Raw genomic sequence first — 6031 nt, 5'->3', positions numbered from 1 at the left:
CGACCAACCCGGAAATACTCGGTGAGCGCAGAGCATCTTGAGCAGTGAGATACTCGGGCGAGCACCGAGCAGTAGCGAGCATGCTCGCTCATCACTAGTTGTCATTAAGATTTAAAAAGAGAAAACACAGAAATGTGACAGTAAATGGCTTCACCCAACCAATAACCATGAGTGGAGAAAAAGTGTTTTTGTTATCATTCATTTTTTCTGAAACAAGGCCAAGAAAGGAAAAATTCTGCCGGGGTATGTAAACTTTTGAGCAGAACTGTATATGCGCCAGCCCCAGTGTCTCCTATTCTATATACTCCAGCCCCAGTGTCTCCTATTCTATATACTCCAGCTTCTTCTGTGATGTATATGCTCTAGCCCCAATGTATCCTGTGATGAATATACGCCAGCCCCAGTGTCTCCTATTCTATATACTCCAGCCCCAGTGTCTCCTATTCTATATACTCCAGCTTCTTCTGTGATGTATATGCTCTAGCCCCAATGTATCCTGTGATGAATATACGCCAGCCCCAGTGTCTCCTATTCTATATACTCCAGCCCCAGTGTCTCCTATTCTATATACTCCAGCTTCTTCTGTGATGTATATGCTCTAGCCCCAATGTATCCTGTGATGAATATACGCCAGCCCCAGTGTCTCCTATTCTATATACTCCAGCCCCAGTGTCTCCTATTCTATATACTCCAGCTTCTTCTGTGATGTATATGCTCTAGCCCCAATGTATCCTGTGATGAATATACGCCAGCCCCAGTGTCTCCTATTCTATATACTCCAGCTCCAGTGTCTTCTGTGACGTAGCTAATGTAGCCCTAATATCTCTTATGCAGAGGCGTCGCATGATAAAGCAGTGGGACACAAGCTCCCTGCCCTATCACTATCTCTTTCATATGCCACAGATCGCCATAGGCCTGCGGTTAACGAGATGTCAGCATCCTCACGCAGGTGGCTCGGTGACATCATTGCATCGCTCTGCTCTGCTGTCGCGCCATGGAAGAGGAGACAGAGGCCGTGATGTAGGGAATCAGGATTAAGTGAGATATTTTTTTAAATGATCGGGCAGTGGAGCCATCCTACTATATATCTGGAGTAGTGGGTCCATCATACTACATATGGAGTAGTGGGGCCATTATACTATATGTATGTGGGGCAGTGGGACCATCATAGTATATACAGGTGCATCTCACTAAATTAGAATATCTTCAAAAAGTTAATTTATTCCAGTTCTTCAATATTGTTTCAGTATGCTCCACAATCATGAGGAAGACTGCTGACTTGACAGATGTCCAGAAGGCAGTCATTGACACACTCCACAAGGTCCTAGAGTTCCAATTTTCATTTGGAAATCAAAGTCCCAGAGTCTGGAGGAAGAGTGGAGAGTCCACAATCCAAGCTGCTTGAGGTCTAGTGTGAAGGCTCCACAATCAGTGATGGTTTGGGAGGCCATGTCATCTGCTGGTGTAGGTCCACTGTGTTTTATCAAGACCAAAGTCAGCACAGCCGGCTACCAGGACATTTTACAGCACTTCATGCTTCCCTCTGCCGACAAGCTTTTTGGAGATAGAAATGTCATTCTCCAGCAGGACTTGGCCCCTGTCCACACGGCCAAAAGTACCAATACCTGGTTTACACACAACAGTATCACTGTGCTTGATTGGCAGCAAACTCGCCTGACCTTAACCCCATAGAGAATCTATTATAGAGAATCTATGGGGTATTGTCAAGAGGAAGATGAGAGACACCAGACCCAACAATGCAGATGAGCTGAAAGACAGCTTTTTGTATTGAAGAACTGAAATAAATTAACTTTTTGATGATATTCTAATTTAGTGAGATGCACCTATATATGGAGCAGTGGGACTATCATGCTATATATATGGAGGAGTGGGGGCATCATACTAAATATAGAGCAGTGTGTGTGTGTCACCCCAGGCCTGGATGCCACAAACAATAATCTGTTTCTGAAAGCAGGAGGGAGGTCCCCTGGTTAGGGACAATTAGCATACAGCACCTCCTGTCCCAGGCCAGCAGGGGGAGCTGGCTGCCCCTATAAAAGCTGGAACTGGGGGCAGGGTTAGAGAGAACTGGAAGACCTAGCTCAGGAGTGAGACTAGTCCCAGAGAAGGAGGGACAGTTCAGCTGTAGCTGAGGAGTCCGTGAGGCAGAGGAGAAACTGCAAGCCAGGGACAGAGGCGACGAGAGCCGGTCCTGGCAGAGAACCAATCTACTGGACATTGGGGTCCGAGGCTGTCAGGGTTACAAGCCCAGCAGCAGAGAATCAAGCTGCGAGGGATTTCAGGTCCCTTGGCCTAAGAAGCCTGGAGGCTCCGCCACACAGAGGGACCAGTACATCGAGGAGCAAGCAACAGGTACCCAAGGCCTGAGTCGCAAGCCATACAGGAGAGAAGTACACGGCCAGCTCAGGGACGTGGGCTATTACACCACGAAAAGGGGGATAGTCAGAAAGAGCATAGAGAGAACGGTAGGCCTACACACTCACCCTGACCAGTGGGGCTCGCCCGATTGCTCTCAGACACCCAGGCCCATTCCTAACCGGTACTGTTGGGCCATTAATAATATCTACAATAAAGACCCTGAACTGTTTGAAGCGGACTCTGAACTCTTACTATTGCGGCCTGCACTATCACCCCCAACATCCACCTACACTGCCCTGAGGCTACACTCTTCCCATGGGGAGTTATCCTACCCCTGTGCTGCACACCAACACCAGCCTCAGCGGTCTGCCTTGCAGCGGCGGTTATCTCCAACCGCAATCCACGGGTGGCGTAGTCGGACATTCAAAACACTGATAAATAGACTGCCACCATTTGGTCTGACCACCCTGAGCCACGGGATCGGGTTGCCACTACTACCCCCATCAGCACCGTACACTAGAAGGCCCGGTTCCGGGTACCCCACGGCCCAGGGGGGGAGTCAGCTTTGGCGTAGTCGGCAGAATTGTGACCAACCCGCCACAAACGGGTATTGCGTGCCTGGAAAAGACTCTATACATATCTGAGTGAAGTTTCCCGCCATTTGGGGCCATTTCCCGCCAATCGGAGCCGTTTCCCGCCATCGGGCGCCATCTTCGGGACGACGCGCGGGAAGAAGAGGGGCGTGGACGTCCAAAAACGCGTGAGACCTGAAGCCCCGCCCTACGCTGAGACGCTGCTCAAGGTCCTGGATGGAGATCCAGCGGATGCCGACGTCATCACCGAGCAACGCAAGGTGCTCTCCCAGAGCATCGCGAGGGAAGCCGCGGCCTACAGAAGAGGATCGCCAGAAGGTAGGCCACGGTTAATTAGGAGGGAGGAAGATGTCGGACGCGGAGGGACCCTCTACCACCAGCGTAGCCGCTGCAGCTGTGATGCCGTTTTCCATGCCCTATATCCATAGGCGGATTATAATGAGGGCAATCCGGGCGACCGCCCAGGGCCCCGAGCCTGCAGGGGGTCCGCGGCTCCAGGCGGGGTGTCTAATGCCGGATTGCCCTCATTATATGTGCGGGCCGCCGCGGCACATAGCGGTAGCAGTGGCGGGAGGGGGGGGCCTGGACTGCTCCCCCAGCAGCGGCCACCGCTACTTCTTCATCGGCCGGGCCAGCACTGCAGCAGTTAACTTCCCTGTGCTGGCCCGGCCGCGTCACTGCTAGGAGACATGGCCCTGTGCGCGGCTGTGTCTCCTAGCTGTGACGTCACACAGTGCGCCCCGGCCTGCAGTGCTGCACCGGAAAAGAGAGAGAGCAGGCAGGAGGAATTGAGCCGGGGGATGGTGAGTGTGTGTGTGAGCAGATGTGTGTGTGGGCAGGTGTGTGTGTGTTTGTGGGCAGGTGTCTGTGGGGGCAGGTGTCTGTGTGGGCAGGTGTGTGTGTGTATATGTGTGTGTGTGTATATGTGTGTGTGTCTGTGTGGGCAGGTGTGTGTGTGTGTATATGTGTGTGTGTGTGTGGGCAGGTGTGTGTGTGTGTGTGGGCAGGTGTGTGTGTGTGTGTGGGCAGGTGTGTGTGTGGGCAGGTGTGTGTATATAGGTGTGTGTGTGTGTGTTTGCGGGCAGGTGTCTGTGTGGGCAGATGTGTGTGTGGGCAGGTGTGTGTGTGTGTGGGCAGGTGTGTGTGTGTGTGGGCAGGTGTGTGTGTGTGGGCAGGTGTGTGTGTGTGTGGGCAGGTGTTGGTGTGTGTGTGTGGACAGGTGTGTATGTGTGGGCAGGTGTGTGTGTGTGGGCAGGTGTGTTTGTGTGTGGGCAGGTGTGTTTGTGTGTGGGCAGGTGTGTGTGTGTGTGGGCAGGTGTGTGTGTGTGTCTGTGTGGGCAGATGTGTGTGTGGGCAGGTGTGTGTGTGTGGGCAGGTGTGTGTGTGTCTGTGTGGGCAGGTGTGTGTGTGTGTCTGTGTGGGCAGGTGTGTGTGTGTATATGTGTGTGTGTGTGTGTGTGTGGGCAGGTTAGAAATTCTTGCCCTGTTGAACACTACACCTGACTTGAGGCCACCACCTCTTGGTTGTCCAATGTTCTTGCTTCTCTAGGGCTCTTCTCAGATATTCATTATACCAGCTCCCCAGAATACCAAAGTTAGGGTGGGTGACCGCGAGCCCTGGTGGTGGTCATAACTGCGGCCACCCAGGGGCAATACTCCATAACAACAAACCCCTGAGGTGGTGTAGGATGTAAGGACCTATTCACACTACATTCAGCGCTGCATTCAGGTCTTTACACAAGGCTTACAACTGAATCCCTGAAATTCAGGATTGTGCTGTCTGAAATGAGACATCTGAAAGCAGAGAAAATGGAGCCTAAAGATTCAGACTTTAGCCTCGGTTTGCCTTTGTTCAAATCAATGGCTATGTCAAGGCACATCTGAATGCCATTTTTCAGGGATTTAGATAGAAGCCTGGAAAGAGGAGATGAATGCATTGCAAAATTCAGTGTGAATAGGCCCTTATATCTGGAGTCTTGATATTGATGCCACAAGCATTTTACTTGTTTTTAACTTAAAAAAAAATACACACACACAAATTATACACACACACACACACACACTATACATACACACACAGTATACATACACACACATTATACACACACACACACACACTATACATACACACACACAGATGTGTATGTGGGCAGGTGTGTGTGTGTGGGCAGGTGTGTGTGTGGGCAGGTGTGTGTGTGTGTGATGTCTGTCTGTTTGTGTGTGTGTGTGTGTGGGCAGATGTCATAGTGTGATGCCTGTTTGTATGTATTTTTGTGTTTCAAATGTGTTTATGCGTGTCTGTATATGTTTGTGTGTGTGTATGACTGCATGCGGCCTCCTGCTGAGTATAGTTGGCGCCGTGCGGCCTCCTGATGTCTCTGGGGGGGCTCCGTGCAGCCTCCCGCTGTGTATAGATGGCTACGTGCGGCCCCTCGCTGTTTATAGACGGCGCCGTGCGCCCCCCCGCTGTGTATAGATGGCTACGTGCGCCCCCCGCTGTGTATAGATGGCTACGTGCGCCCCCCCGCTGAGTATAGATGTCGCCGTGCGGCCTCCTGCTGTGTATAGATCGCTACGTGCGGTCTCCCGCTGAGTATAGATGGCGCTGTGCGGCCTCCTGCTGTCTCTGGGGGGAGCGCCGTGCGGCATCTATACTCAGCAGGAGGCCGACCGTAGCCAGCTATACACGTATACTCAGCAGGAGGCCGCACGTAGCCATCTATACGGTGCCATCTATACACAGCGGGAGGCCGCACGGCGCCATCTATACACAGTGGGAGGTCGCACGGCGCCATCTATACACAGCGGGAGGCCGCACGGAGCCATCTATACACAGCGGGAGTCTCAGTGTTTTGCAAGAGCAGTCAATAAATTCTGCTTGACTAATTCTGAGCACCATAAAGTCTGGTTCGCTTCTAACCTGCTGTCTTCATTTTCAGCTTGCTGAATTCTAACTCATTTACTGTCATTCGAGACGATGCCTTTGCTGGTCTCTTTCACCTTGAATACCTGTAAGTGTTCCACTTAATGTCATATTTTTGATTCTGTTCTTCTTCATC

The sequence above is a fragment of the Phyllobates terribilis genome, unplaced genomic scaffold (assembly GCF_046119375.1).
Source record: "Phyllobates terribilis strain yellow unplaced genomic scaffold, ASM4611937v1 Scaffold_399__1_contigs__length_1738980, whole genome shotgun sequence".
NCBI classification, from domain to species: domain Eukaryota; kingdom Metazoa; phylum Chordata; class Amphibia; order Anura; family Dendrobatidae; genus Phyllobates; species Phyllobates terribilis.
This window is presented reverse-complemented; position numbering follows the sequence as displayed.